Consider the following 14,051-nt stretch of genomic DNA (forward strand, 5'->3'; position numbering starts at 1 on the left):
AGAAATCTAACATGCCCTCTATCATCTGCAAACACCAACTGCTTTTGAAAAGAAAAAATAAATGCAAAGTCAGAAATCATAAAACAGAATGACACAAAGCCCCGAATTAAGAGAAAATTCTGTGTAACCATTTGACTTGTAAAATTGATTGAATTTCATGTTAGGAGTTATCTAGATAAATAGATCGATAGATAGATAGATAGATAGATATCAAATAGTGCAAAATCACAGCCAATTCATCTAAGCCATAAGAGGAAAGTAACAATTTTAAACAATGCTTCACTTGTTGATTTTTTGAAAAAAAATTATTTTGAGATAGTATTAACTGTTTAAACATTACAAACTAATAATAGTAGATAACCACATAAAAGAAAATTAAAAACATATGTAAGAAAGACAAACAGAAGCAGGAAGAAATCTGGACCCAAAGGAAACATAAAACCAATGTTTTATTTGCTGCACTTAAGACGTATGTAAAATCTGAAAACTACTAGTGAAAATACTTCCACAGAAATAACCAGTAATTCAATAGTTATTTTCAGGTCATCGCTATTGTTTAACAGGAAATTTAGTGTTTTTAATAAGACTCCAGAAACAAATTGAAATTTCAATTAAAATATTATGTTTTTTATGTACTCTATTTACAAAACACACATATTCTTTCCAAATACAGCAGATGTTTCTGATTATCTCTTAGGTAAGATGACTTTCTTGAATATAAACACAGTGTAATTACATCAGCTGGAAGCAATGATCTTAGCAAAATACCTCAGTGTTGAGCATAAATAAGCAGTTGGCAGGTCCTGGGCAAGGAGATGACAAGTTAGGTTTTGGTGGGGGGGAGAGGGAGGGAGAGAGAGAGGAGAGAGAGAATGAATTATGGCTCAGTCATTTACAAGGATGATCTTGATAAATTTAATTGATCATTGTCTATTCTAGAGTTAGGTTGGAATTTTTCTTTTTGCCTGTGAAACATTGTGAGAGATTTACATAGCAACCTAAGGAAACAGTGTATATAATTATATAACACTGTACATTTCCTCCTCTTCTCAGTTCTGTAGAATATAATCCACTTAGGACATGGAATTAAGTCTCTGATAAATATTGATGTTCTTTTAATTATTTTACCTTCGTGATTTGTTTTTTAAAATAGTCTGCTTTTCTATTTATGAAACAATACATAAACAAACTACTATTGAATATTTGTTCTACCTTGGTTTTACCAATCATTAATGTGGAACATTCTTCTACTAAGTACATTTACTTCTTCATTTTGCCAAATTATTGTTTGAATAAAGGTAAAAATAACTTTTTCATTATCCTCAAGTTCTATATTTCCTACGTTTTGGTGAGACTTGTGGCTTGATTATGTTTTCGTATTTTCCTCTTACATACAACTCCATAAGTTTGTAAAAGCTGTACTTGCTGTATTATTCCCTCATCTTTCAAGATCTCTCATATTATTACTTATGGGTACATTCTCTTTTTTCCTTCATCATAAAGGAAATTATAATTACATATAGTTTTGGAGGGCTTTTTGATTCTCTTGAAACACTTTCTCTAATTTCAATACATGTGGTTGACTGAATATTCTTCATGAGTTAATGTCATGTCTGTTTTTATCACTTTCGTTTAAGTCTTTTTTCTATCACACTATTTCCTAATGACCACAATGAATACACAAGTTTTCTATAGACACTTCAGAAAAAATTGAAATTGAAAAGCTAATTTATCTATCTATCTTTGTAGTTTAGGTGTAAAATATCTCCCAAAAGACACATGTATTCAGAGGTGGGGGTTTCTGAAGATGACTATATCATGGACTGACTACTCATCAGTAGACTAACCTTTCGATGAGTTTGTAATTGAATGTGTTGTTGGGAGGTAGGGCTTGCTCTGAAGAGAAGGGTTACTGAAGCGACCTGGAAGAGTACATTCTTGCCAAAGGACTTTTCTTTTTTCTATGCTTCCTGACTGCCATGGGTTGAGCACCATTCTTCTGCCATGCCCTTCCACTATGTTGTTTTGCAGCCAGCGTACCACTCACTCAACTTGTGTACTCTGACCAAATAAATCTGTCCTCCTTGAAAGTGTGGGTAGCTGGTGTTTTGTCCCAGTGATGGGAAAGTAATGCAGCTAGCTATTTGTGAAATATATTATATTTTCCTCTTAATGATATTCTTGATATCTGTTTTCATTTCCTTTCCATCTTCAAAAAATTATAAAATGAGGTGTTCTCTTTATATTAGTTCTAATAAAATATGCATGTATGAGCCACTTTCTTGTTGCTTGAAAACAATGAGTGACCCCTACAACTTAAAGGATAAAAGGCTTAATTTGGTTAATGGTTTCAGGAGATTCAGTCACACTCAGCTGGCTCCAAGGCATAAACCTCATGGTTGGAAGTCATGGTGGGGCAAAGATGCTTAGTGCATGGAAGCCAAGAAGGAAAGCAGGAACAGCACCAGAGAGAAAAAGGCTAGGAACCAGATGCAGGGGCTCTACCGCCCACCCAGACACACTAAAGTGTGAGCCTTATTAATACACCCAGTGAAGTGGATCCCAAGCCAGTCAAATTGACATAATTAAGGTTAACCATCACAAAGCACATGGGTCATTCTACACTTATTTTACATCACTGTTAAAAATATTGCCAATAATATTATTTTGTCACACCTTGATTTATTATGTGTTCTTTACACGTGTTAATTTTAAAATTATTTTTTGTATCATCAGTTGTCTTCCTATACCACATAACAGGAATTATGTGACAATACCTGAAAATAGTAAAAGAGAGGCATGGAGAGGCAATTTTGAGGGAATTCCCGAGAGAGAGAGAGAGAGAGAGAGAGAGAGAGAGAGAGAGAGAGTGTGTGTGTGTGTGTGTGTGTATGTATATATATATATTTTTTTTTAATCAAGTAACTCAAATGGTTATGACAAAGAAATCTTTAGAGGAAAAATGGAAAATTGCTTTTATCCTTTTAAGAAAACTTATTAATTTCTGATACTTATGTTGACTTGGAAAAAGTTGTTAGGAAAGATCTTCCAACTGGAATAAATACAATATCTGATATGTGGATAACCAAGCACTTTTTAAAAGCTAATAGATTTCAAGTTATTTATCTCAAAAACCCCAGGATTATGGACTTGGATTTCAACACCAGAACAGCTGAGTCAAACATATCTTGAATCAAGAAAACCAGACAAATGCTATGAGCAAAAGTGAAACTCAATTTAAGTACTATTCATAAGTGACCATATGATAACATGTTCACATTATAATTATGGCCTTATTGATAGTTTTGATGTTCTTTTTATGTTTTTGCAGAACTGTATGTGAACATAAAATGTATATACTACATTAGTTAGCTTTCTCTTTGCTGAGACATGATAACTAAACCCCACAGCTTTAAAGAGGAAAATTTAATTTAGGTTATGGTTTAAGGAGATTTAATACACAGTGAAATGTCACCAAGCCAGAAATATCATGCTGAAAGCGTGTGGGGAAGGAAAACTGCTTAATCTCCAAATAAAGACAATAGCAAGATCACAATTCTACCTTACTAATACAACTACCCACTACAAAACCAGAAATACAATAATACTTTCATCCAAGTCTCAGCAGTTCCAGAAATTTTTCAAAAGTCCAAGGCCAGGTTCTCAGATACAGGGCAAACTATTATCTGTGAATCTCTTTAAAAATCAAAACCAAATTTCATAACCCCAAGATACAGTGTGCATAAATATTTCCATTCCAAAAGGGAACAATGGCAGTGTAGTAAAGAATTGGATGAAATCAACACTGAAACCCAGCAGAGCTGTAATTCCATATCTGATGTCCATGTCATATGATAGTAAGATGCTGGTTCTAGAAGGCTTGAGGACTCCCACCCCTATGGCTTTGTTTATTGCAGCCCACAAGTTTTTCTCTGGGGCTGGCTCCACTCATAGACTGCAGGTTGACTTGGCAAAAAAGACATTCCATGTGCCTGGCATCTCCAAAATCCTAGGGTCTCTACTGAGCCTATGGCCTGATTCCCACAGTGTCATGCACTGCCTTCTCACGAGATCCTTGACTAGGAGGAGCCCCCCTGACCCTGAAACCCTTGTATTCTGCATGCCAGTGAAGTAAAATCACAATGACAGACTATGGCAAGATCTGCTGTGAGTTCAAAGAGTAGCCAGGCCACTTTGGAACGTGGATGCAGTGGGCTCTGAATTCTCGGATAACTCAGCATAGAGAAATGAATGCTGGGGAACAAATTCTATATGAAAGATCTTTCTCTGACAGGGGCCCAGGGATTCTCTTCTTAAATAAAAGGTTTGTACTTTTGCACCCTTGAGCCTACAATGGATGGAGTCTCAAAGCATCTTTCTTCTTGGCCATGTAGAAACTACTAATTGTTTTAAAGACATTAATTTATCTAGCAGCCACACCTGTTTTCTACCTTTTGTTATCAATTCTCACTGCAAATCTAGCAAAGAGCACCCAGCAATGCCCATACTACATCCTGAAATTTGGTATGTCTTAAAACTCCCTGCACCTGACTAAATAGTCCACGCTTAAACTCAGTCTCTTTAAAGTCTCACAACACAGGCAAAATGCATACAATTTTTTTTTCCAGAGAGTAACACACAACTCTATAGTCTAAATGTTAATGGAATATAATGACATTCATCATTGGAAATTTGCACCTTTACTAGCCTCTCTTGGTTCTTATTTTTCACCCTTGCCCAGCTCTCCCTTCAACCCCTCCAGTCCTCCCTAAAATGTACCAATGATTAGAATGAATTATCGAAAATGTAGAATAGGAAGAAAAGGTCCAAAGGGATAGGGGTAGTGGGAGGGTCAGGGGAAAGGAAAGAAGGGAAAGAAAAATGATGAGAAATGGAAAAAATGGAAATAAATTATTTGTAAATAGGGAAGGGTGGAGGGCGTGAGGTTAGGGCTAGGAATGGGGAAAAAATAAGAACCAAGATGCATTATGTAAAGGTACAATTCCCAATGAGAAATGTAATTGTGTTGTATACCTACAATGTACCAATAAAAGAATTTAATAAATGTTAATGGAGTCTTTGTTTTCAATTGAAGCCACCTGGGCCTAGCCTTTACTCTCTACATTCCTGTCAGCATACTGATATTCTGAATTCTAATCAGAATTATCCACTAAACATTTTTAAAGTATCCCATGCCTTTTCTAGTCTGCTTTTCCAAACCATTCCAAAGTCTTCTGGTAAACCAGTTCCAAAGGCCTATAAACCACATGGCCATACACATTCACAGCAATGCCCCCATTTCTAAGATACTAATATACTGCATTATCTAGCTTTCCAATTACTGAGACACAATACCCAACATTCACAATTTAAAGGAAGAAATGGTCAATTTAGATTACAATTTCAGAAGATTGAGTGCATCGGTGGGAGGCATAGAAATATCATGTGCATGATGCAACAAAGCTGCTTAGTTCATGGAGGATGGTATTCACCATCTGGTACTAAATCCACAAGGTAGAATTTGTTGCTGTCAATTATATCAGGACCTGATAAGCTTTCCAACCAAAAGAATTTGTTTTGTAATTGTCACTTTTGGTAATCATTGTACCTCCTGGAACCAATTAAAGATCAGCACCACGGTACCACCATATTCTTCATATCTCCATTAATGCTTCCTCCACTAAGTCATTTCTTCATTAGTTTATAACAATTTCTGTATTTTTATTCTTTTATATTTGCACTAAATCCAGTGTACAGCAAGTGCTACTGTAGCAATTATCACAGACACAATAATTGTTTATATTCTAATTTGGTGCTGTGTCATCTTTATATTTCTACAGACTGGTATATCAGAAACCACAAAGTAAATTGCTGTAGAAATGAATAATTAAGTTATGGTTGAATTGAGTAGCATGATAATACAATAAAATACAAAATAAGATAAGTACTCCTTATAAGAACAAATTAATAATCTCCATTTCTAATGTCAGTTTCTCATGTTTTGCCAGTTTAAAATTACCTTTCTCTGAGATAGTATTTGCTATCATTTTTATTTGATATACAAAATAAGATGTATTGTCATGTCAGGAATTAATATGCATATATTTATTTAAGGTTACAAGCTGGAATGGTTCAATTTATAATACAGCTTCTTAAATGGCTATGAACTATGTATGATAATAATTGTATGACAGATTACTCACCAGTAAAATCTGAAACTTGGGCACCATGCAAATTGTAGCAGCTGTCATTGGTGGATTAGTGATTTCTGTGGAAATTATTTAATATTCTCTTATTATGATGAATTAAACTCAGAAAAGGATTCTTCCAGAAATGGGAAATCTGCACATATAATATCAACTATTTAGCCTCTTTCTTCTTTTTTTTTTTTTTGCCTCTTTTTCACTTAATATTATTACCCCCAGATATAAGGTAATAGTAAATGACAAAAGCACACTGTATTGTCTTATAGACACATTTTAATATCTATTAAAAAGACTGTAAAGCAAATCATTAATACTAATATTTCTTCAGTGCAAAAATCAGTATTTTTTCACCAGTATCCTTTATGTTCATGACAAATGAAGACTAAAATAGAAATCAAAAGCTATGAATTTTGTTAATTTATAAAGTTTTATTTTTGTATATGTGCTAAATCTTAGGAACTATGGACAATCTTTACGTCAGTCTGCTGGCTGTAAAAAGCTAAGTGTGTGATTTGGGTGGTGAAATGCTATGATTCTTGTTTTAAGCGGAAAAAGTTCTATTCTATGATTTCCAAATCCTTTACACAGATAAAAGTAGCAATCTAGGAGTGGGAGAGAAAATGTGGAAAAGAGGGCTGGGGGCTACACAGATACAGATTCCAAAATAATGACAATATTATCGGCAAAGGTCTATAAGTTTTCCCACTCAGCTGACAAAAGACCCACTCTTTTCTGCATTAATCAACCAGGGATAATTGTTCTTACTCTCCAAAAATATATTGCTCTTTTGGGGCATTGTTATTCACTGAACTCTAGAGATATACATCAGGGAAAGAGTTTCTGAGTAGCAGGGGCCTTGGACTAGACATAATACCCTAGGTCAAGCTTTCACAACTCACCCAGAGATATTCAGGAGGGTGCTTTCCTAAGCCCCCACGCAGTGCTCAAGGCAATCAAGTTGACAGTTCTGCTTAGCTGTCACATCCACCCCTTGTCATCTTGACACCCAAGCCCTTCTCTTTAAACTATACTCAATCCTGAATAAACAATAAGTCATAATTCTACCTAATATGATGCAACAGTCCATTTAGAATAAAAAGCAATCATATCTTCCCCAAAGTTCCAACAGCTCCATCATATCTCAAAGGTCAAAGTCAAAGTTTTCTCTGAAACACAAGATAAACACTTCACTGTGAACCTGTATAAAATTTAAAAAAAACTAGTTGCTTAATCCTTGAAAATGAGGTATGGTAAAAAAGGTGATTGTTTAACCTCATAACTGATTATAGTGTAAAACAGATTGTCATTAATCCCCCTTAAACTACTCCCCTCACTTGAACAAATTTACTCCTTCTTTCTTGTGCTTTCCGAAACAGTTTTGGAACTCCTGTTTTGTGAGTATCTGCAGTGTTCTTGCTGTCCTGGTGCATGAATTAATTGAGAATGTTTACCTTTCATGGTCATTTTGACTTTGGAGAAGAGTCAGAAGGTCCAGGTGGCAGATGCAGTGAATAAGGTAAATAAGGACACATTTGACAGAAAGTACCATAAATGTTTGTTCAACAATTAGTAATCAAAAAACACAGTGAATATTTAAATTTAACAATGTATTAAAGTAAAAGCCACATCATCATTAATTCTTTTCAAAATACTCCCCTTCACTTTGAAAGCACTTAGCCCATCATTCTTATTAGTATGGCTTTTACTGTAACAAGCTTTATTTTTTAAAATAACATTCACTGTATATATCAAATATCCGTGATACAAATTGTGCAGGGTAAACATTCCCATTCTGAAAGGACAAATACAGGAATAGAAAAGAATCAGATCAAAGGAAACCTGAAATCCAATGGGGCAGACACTAAGTCCGACAGCACCATGTCCAGTATTGAGGGTACATGTTTGAAACTTGATTATATTGGACCACTTCCATCATAGATGATACATGTATGTCCATCAAGGAAGTGTCTTTACTGGAATTGACACTCATTCTGCATGATATATATTTACTTTCCTTCAATGTAATCCTTCTACCAAAACTACCACCAGTGGACTTACAGGATACTTCACTCACTGTCATACTATTACACAATGCTGCATCTGATCAGGGAACTCAATTCATGACCAAAAATGTGCAGCAATAAGGTCATGGTCATGGATTTCACTAGTTTTACCATATTTCTTGCCACCCAGAAACAACTGGATGGATAGAAAGATGTAATGGGCTCTTTAAGATGTAGTTATCAGTTAGCTAGATGGTAATACCTTGCAGGTCTAGGCAAGGTTTTTGAGAAGGCTACATAAACTCTGAATCAGCACCCAATATCTGATATCCAGTGATTTGTATCTTTCATATCCAGGATTCATGCACCTAAGAATCTAAGGATGCGAATGGAAACAGAACCACTTTTGACTACCCCTAGTATCCCTAGCAAAATTTTGCCTTGGGATCTTCCAGCGTTATGGTCTGTTGGCCTAGAAGTTTTAGTTCTAGAGGGAAGAATGCTTCTTCCAGGAAGAACAATGATTGCAATAAACTGAAATTTAAGACTTCTCCTTATCATTTTGGATACCTCATGCCTCTGAGTCAACAGGCTAAAAGAAAGTTACAGTGTTGGCAAGGTGATTGATCCAGAATACCAAGGGGAAGTTGGACTACTATTCTACACTGGAGGGGAATGTTTGGAGTGCAAGAGATCCCTTAGGGCATCTCCTTGTGTTACCACATCATTTTATTAATGCTAGTGAGAAACTACAGCAATCCACTATAGGCAGCATGACAAATGGCACAGACCCTTCAGGAATGAAGCTACGGGTCACTCCATCAAGTAGAACCCACTTTCCACTGAGGCGCTGTTATCATGACTGTTTACAAAAATGCGGATTGTAGTTGTAACAAATATTTTTTCTTACATTGCTAATATGTTTATACATATAATATAATATATATTACATATTATATATAATATATAAAATATATTATTTATATTATTGAGCTCAAACCCGGATCCAGTCTTCTTGCTCCTCACTGCTGCTGCTAAGCATCATGCTCTCGGTCCGAGCCCCGCTTGCCACCATTACAGACAAGCAGCAGCTGCAGTTGTCGCGCCTAAAAGGACTCAACCTGGCCTACAAGGAGAACACACCCCCGACCCTCAGCGGGACCCGAGTCCTGGCCAGCAAGACCTCCTGGAGGATCTTCCAGGAGCCCGCCGAGCCGAAGAGTAAGGGACTTGCCCCCAGTGTGGAGGATGAACTGCTGCTGAGAGAGAACCCCGATGCTTTGTGATCTTTCCTATCGAGTACCACAATATTTGGCAGATGTATAAGAAAGCCGAAGCCTCCTTTTGGACGGCTGAGGTGGATCTTTCCAAAGACATTCAGCACTGGGAAGCACTAAAGCCTGGGGAGAGATATTTTATTTCACATGTCCTCTCTTTCTTTGCTGCCAGCGATGGCATACTCAACGAGAATCTGGTGGAGCGATTTAGCCAAGAAGTTCAGATTACAGAAGCCCGCTGTTTCTATGGCTTCCAAATTGCCATGGAAAATATCCATTCTGAAATGTACAGTCTCCTTATTGACACTTACGTTAAAGACTCCAAAGAAAGAGAGTTTCTGTTTACCACCATCGAGACCATGCCCTGCATGAAGAAGAAGGCGGACTGGGCCTTGCGCTGGCTTGGGGACAAAGAGGTCACCTATGGAGAACGTGTGCTTGCCTTTGCCGCCATGGAAGGGATCTTCTTTTCCGGTTCTTTTGCGTCGATCTTCTTGCTCAAGAAACAGGGAATAATGCCTGGTCTCACCTTTTCCAACTGACTTACTAGCAGAGACGAGGGCTTGCACTGTGACTTTGCCTGCCTGATGTTCAAGCACCTTGTGCACAAACCCTCAGAGTAGAGAGTGAAGGAGATCATTATCAATGCCGTCAGGATCGAGCAGGAGTTCCTCACCGAGGCCTTGCCTGTGAGCTCATCGGGATGAACTGCAATTTAATGAAGCAGTACATCGAATTCGTGGCTGACAGGCTTATGCTGGAACTGGGGTTCAACAAGGAGGTTTTTCATGTGGAAAATCCATTCGACTTCATGGAGCATATTTTTCTGGAAGGAAAGACGAACCTCTTTGAGAAGAGAGTAGACGAATATCAGAGGATGGGAATTATGTCCAGTCCTACGGAGAATTCTTTTGCTTTGGATGTTGACTTTTAAATGAACTGACGATGTGCTCTTATTTTGCTGATTATTTTCACTTTGTCATTAAAAAAAAAAAAAAAAAAAAAACAGCTAAAGTAAATCAACCAGCTACACCAGGCATTGTCCACATTGTTCATTAGTGGCACCTGTAAAACTGCGTAGCTACTTCAACCAGTCCTGTTTACTAACAGTGCTAGCAGTGTCACCTAGAGAAGGACGTTTAAGCCCAGCCCCCTGGATTCTTTGGAAGATCAGGTCCTGCTTTGCTAGCAGCTGGCAGCTGTGACAAAACCATAGCACCACAGTGAGGGGACCCCGGGCAGCTCACAGCAGGATTAAACACGGTCTGGGGCAGATGAGGCTGGCAGCCTCGCTGCTTGCACACAGGCTAAAGTTTACTGAACTGGTGGTAAATCAGACTGGCACTTTACACACCCAATTAGAAACTGTACCGTCTAGGGGAAAGCCTGATAGAAGTGCAAAAGTGTTGTTTCCTACAAATGGTAGCTAAGGTGAAATTTACTAAGTGACTAAAAGAAGGTAATTTGTGTTGACTGAACATGTAATTTGGAAGCTTTTTAATGAATTGAAATACTTTTTACTTTTGAAGTCAGGTCTGAGCAAATCTACACCGAGTGTGCAGTGCCCAGAGGAGACAGGGTGTGATTTCTCCTGAAATAGGTGCTCCTGCAAGTGTTCCTTCTTCTGATTTTGTTTGTGAGTAGGTAATGTTGAGATCTGATCTATTTATAGTTTATCCATGTCTCTTCAATTAGAATATTTTTTTACTATATGCATCCGTTTCAGATATTACTTTCTTTCATAGTTTGTAAAAATTCACCCAGTATTATCTTAATGAGACAGATATCTTAATGAGACATATCTTAACCAGACATTGCCCACTGCACTTCTAACATTTGCCTAGCTACATGTCGCCTGGAAAATTCTCAACTGAAAAGAAAACTAGTGGTATGTGAGCTGTTCATATCTGCTCCATTCAGATACTAATTTTAGATGGAGCTGTAAACTAACAGACACAGCTTACAGTGAGTTTCAATCTGCTTTTCTATGGGAGGAAAGCCAAGATGTTCATGGGAACAGGTGAGAGATTGACTTAATCTGTGACCCCTCAAGTTCACTGCTTGTGTTCCCTGTTGGTTTTTGGAGCCCTGGCCAGATTTCATTTACTGTATTTGAGCTCCTGTAATACAAGACCTGTTTCCTGTTTTTAATTTTTAAGTTATTGTTACATAAAGCAAATAAATCCAAGTCCCACGATTTCAAAAAAAATTTAAAAATATACATATATACTATTAAGCACAAATTTTTCTTTTCTTTCTTTGCATTGATACATCATGTAATATAACATTGATTGAATTAGTATTACTATTTAACCATTGCTGAATCTACATTATAACGTTTAAGTTGTAGAATGTCAGGTAAAAAGTAAGCATTACACAAAAAATATATGCCTCCCATTTAGGGAGGGAATTAGTAGATTTCCAATTTTACACAGGAGAGTTGCATTTGCTTAGGCAGAATTATGAACTTGCTATTTTTTGTGGGGGAGGTTACATATGGCTTAAAGAGATGTGTTTAGTTGACAGGTGTGGATTGTGGCCATTAATCATTGACTGGATTAAGAAAAGCCTAGCAGATTACTAATGCATATGTCTGCATGTGTCTCCTGGGTGTGTTCAGAGATGATTGGCATGTAGACAAGCAAGTCAAGGAAGGAAGTTTCACCTGCAGAATGGGTGATATCCTCTAATATGCTTGCAGCTAGGTTGGAATGAAAGGTCAAAGAGGAGGAATTTGGATTGTGTTTGAAGAGCTCCATTCCACTCGAATAGATGTATCTTCTGCTATTGCCATTGCTTATGGATATTTGCCTCCACTTTCTTCAGCCTTTCAACACAGACTCATACCAGTGACTCCCCAAGGAGCTTCTCAGCCTTCAGTCTCCATTTAGAGATGCATCCTTGAATCCTCTTGTCCTGGGGCTTCTAGGTGAATAGGCTGAGCACTTCTCAGATCCCCTGGTTTTCCACTGTGTACTTATCTTGCCTCTAACTGTGTAACCCTAAATAGTAAATCTACATAATTTCCTCCAGGTTCTGGTCTTAACCAACACACCCTCTAATAGAATACATATATATTCACATACCTGTCATTGGATGTAATATTAAATTTGTATAAAACTGCTAATAAACTAATTACAATGCTCTGTGCATGTTTTATCTCTAGGAAAGAATAACTGAGATTGCTACAAATACTGTAAATGAACTACTTTGACAAAGTGAAGATATATAGTGTGCAAAATAATAATATTAGAACTTTATTAAGAACTCTCAGTTATTAAATAAAAAGCCAAAATATGGTTATTTGTTGGATAATAGTTTGTTTTTCATCCACATAATATGGTTCTCTCTGTGGAATCCATACATAGAGCATATATTTAGTCTTTGGTTTTCAGATGAGTCCCATGTTTGGGGGAGTATGGGCATACACTTACATGAATTCCATTTTTTTGTACATGTTTGCAATACATAATGACTACTTTCATCATGTGGGATTTGTATATGTATATAATACATATTCATTCTTTTATTTATGTCTACTTCCCCTTCCCTCTCTTCAACCCTTTTAGGCCTCATTGACAAAAGCTCTATTTCTATTTTACTCTTCAATTATTTTTTTTCTTTAAATGCTTCTTCCCTTCCTTTTCTCACCCTTTGCCTTGTTATTCTCCTGCCCATTTGAAAAAAATTCTTGCTACTTCTTCAAATCTATCCTCCATTTTTTTCCTTATTTATATTTTGGCTTTCCCATGCAAGAGAAACAACATGATTTTTAAAAATTTGTGTCAGATTTATTTCACTTAAGATTGTGGTTTTGAAGTGCAACCATGTACCTAAAAATGCCTCATGGCAGAAGAGTACTCCATCTCATATTGTGTGTGGATTCCCTCAATGCCTGCTACAGGGAACAAGTGTATCTCTAGCCTTGGAGTCATTCAGATACTGCTTTAATCTCTGTTCCCACATTCACAGTTTCTATACTCTACAGCAATGTATATGTTGTCATCAACAATACAATAAGTGTTTATATTTTTAAAAATATATTATAGTAAAGATATATTCCATCAATTCCTTGAGTTTCTTTTGCTATGTATCTCCAATTTCATCACACTATGGTCTGATAATATACAGGGGATAACTTTAATTCCCTTGCACTTACTTAAAGATGTTCTATGTGTGAGTATATGGTCTATTTTGGAGAATGACCCATGTGCAGCTGAGAAGAATGTGTATTCTGATTTTGTGGGGTGGAACACTCTGTAAACATCTGTTAAGTTTATTTGTTCAAGAGTTTGATTGAGTTCTAGTATTTCATTACTTATTTTTTGTCTAGTTGATCTATCTATTTGTGACAGTGGGGTGTTGAGGTCCCCCACTACAATTGTATTAGTGGATATATGACTTTTCATGTCCGTTAGTATTTGTTTTATCTAGTTGGGGACACTAGTGTCTGGTGCATAGATATTTATGATTGTCATCTCTTCCTCTTTGATTGTTCCCTTTACAAGGATGTAGTGTCCTTCTTTATCTTTCTTAATCAGTGTTGGTTTGAAATCTACTTGATC

The 14,051-nt window shown here is 36.7% G+C and overlaps 1 long non-coding RNA gene and 1 pseudogene across 1 annotated transcript; one reads left to right on the forward strand and one right to left on the reverse strand.

The window, feature by feature from the left end:
* Positions 1 to 581: 581 nt before the first annotated feature.
* On the reverse strand, positions 582 to 7,324 carry LOC106009593 (uncharacterized). Its single transcript, XR_001183645.3, has 3 exons — positions 7,106 to 7,324; positions 6,204 to 6,268; positions 582 to 803 (listed from the first exon to the last, which is right to left on the reverse strand). It is a non-coding gene; the product is annotated as an uncharacterized LOC106009593 (long non-coding RNA).
* Positions 7,325 to 9,252: 1,928 nt separating this feature from the next.
* LOC101721700 (ribonucleoside-diphosphate reductase subunit M2 pseudogene) lies at positions 9,253 to 10,420 on the forward strand (annotated as a pseudogene).
* Positions 10,421 to 14,051: the final 3,631 nt, after the last annotated feature.

This window comes from Heterocephalus glaber, unplaced genomic scaffold (genome assembly GCF_053883595.1).
Source record: "Heterocephalus glaber isolate CG9 unplaced genomic scaffold, H.glaber_assembly_v1.0 deba00001509, whole genome shotgun sequence".
Classification (NCBI taxonomy): Eukaryota; Metazoa; Chordata; class Mammalia; order Rodentia; family Bathyergidae; genus Heterocephalus; species Heterocephalus glaber.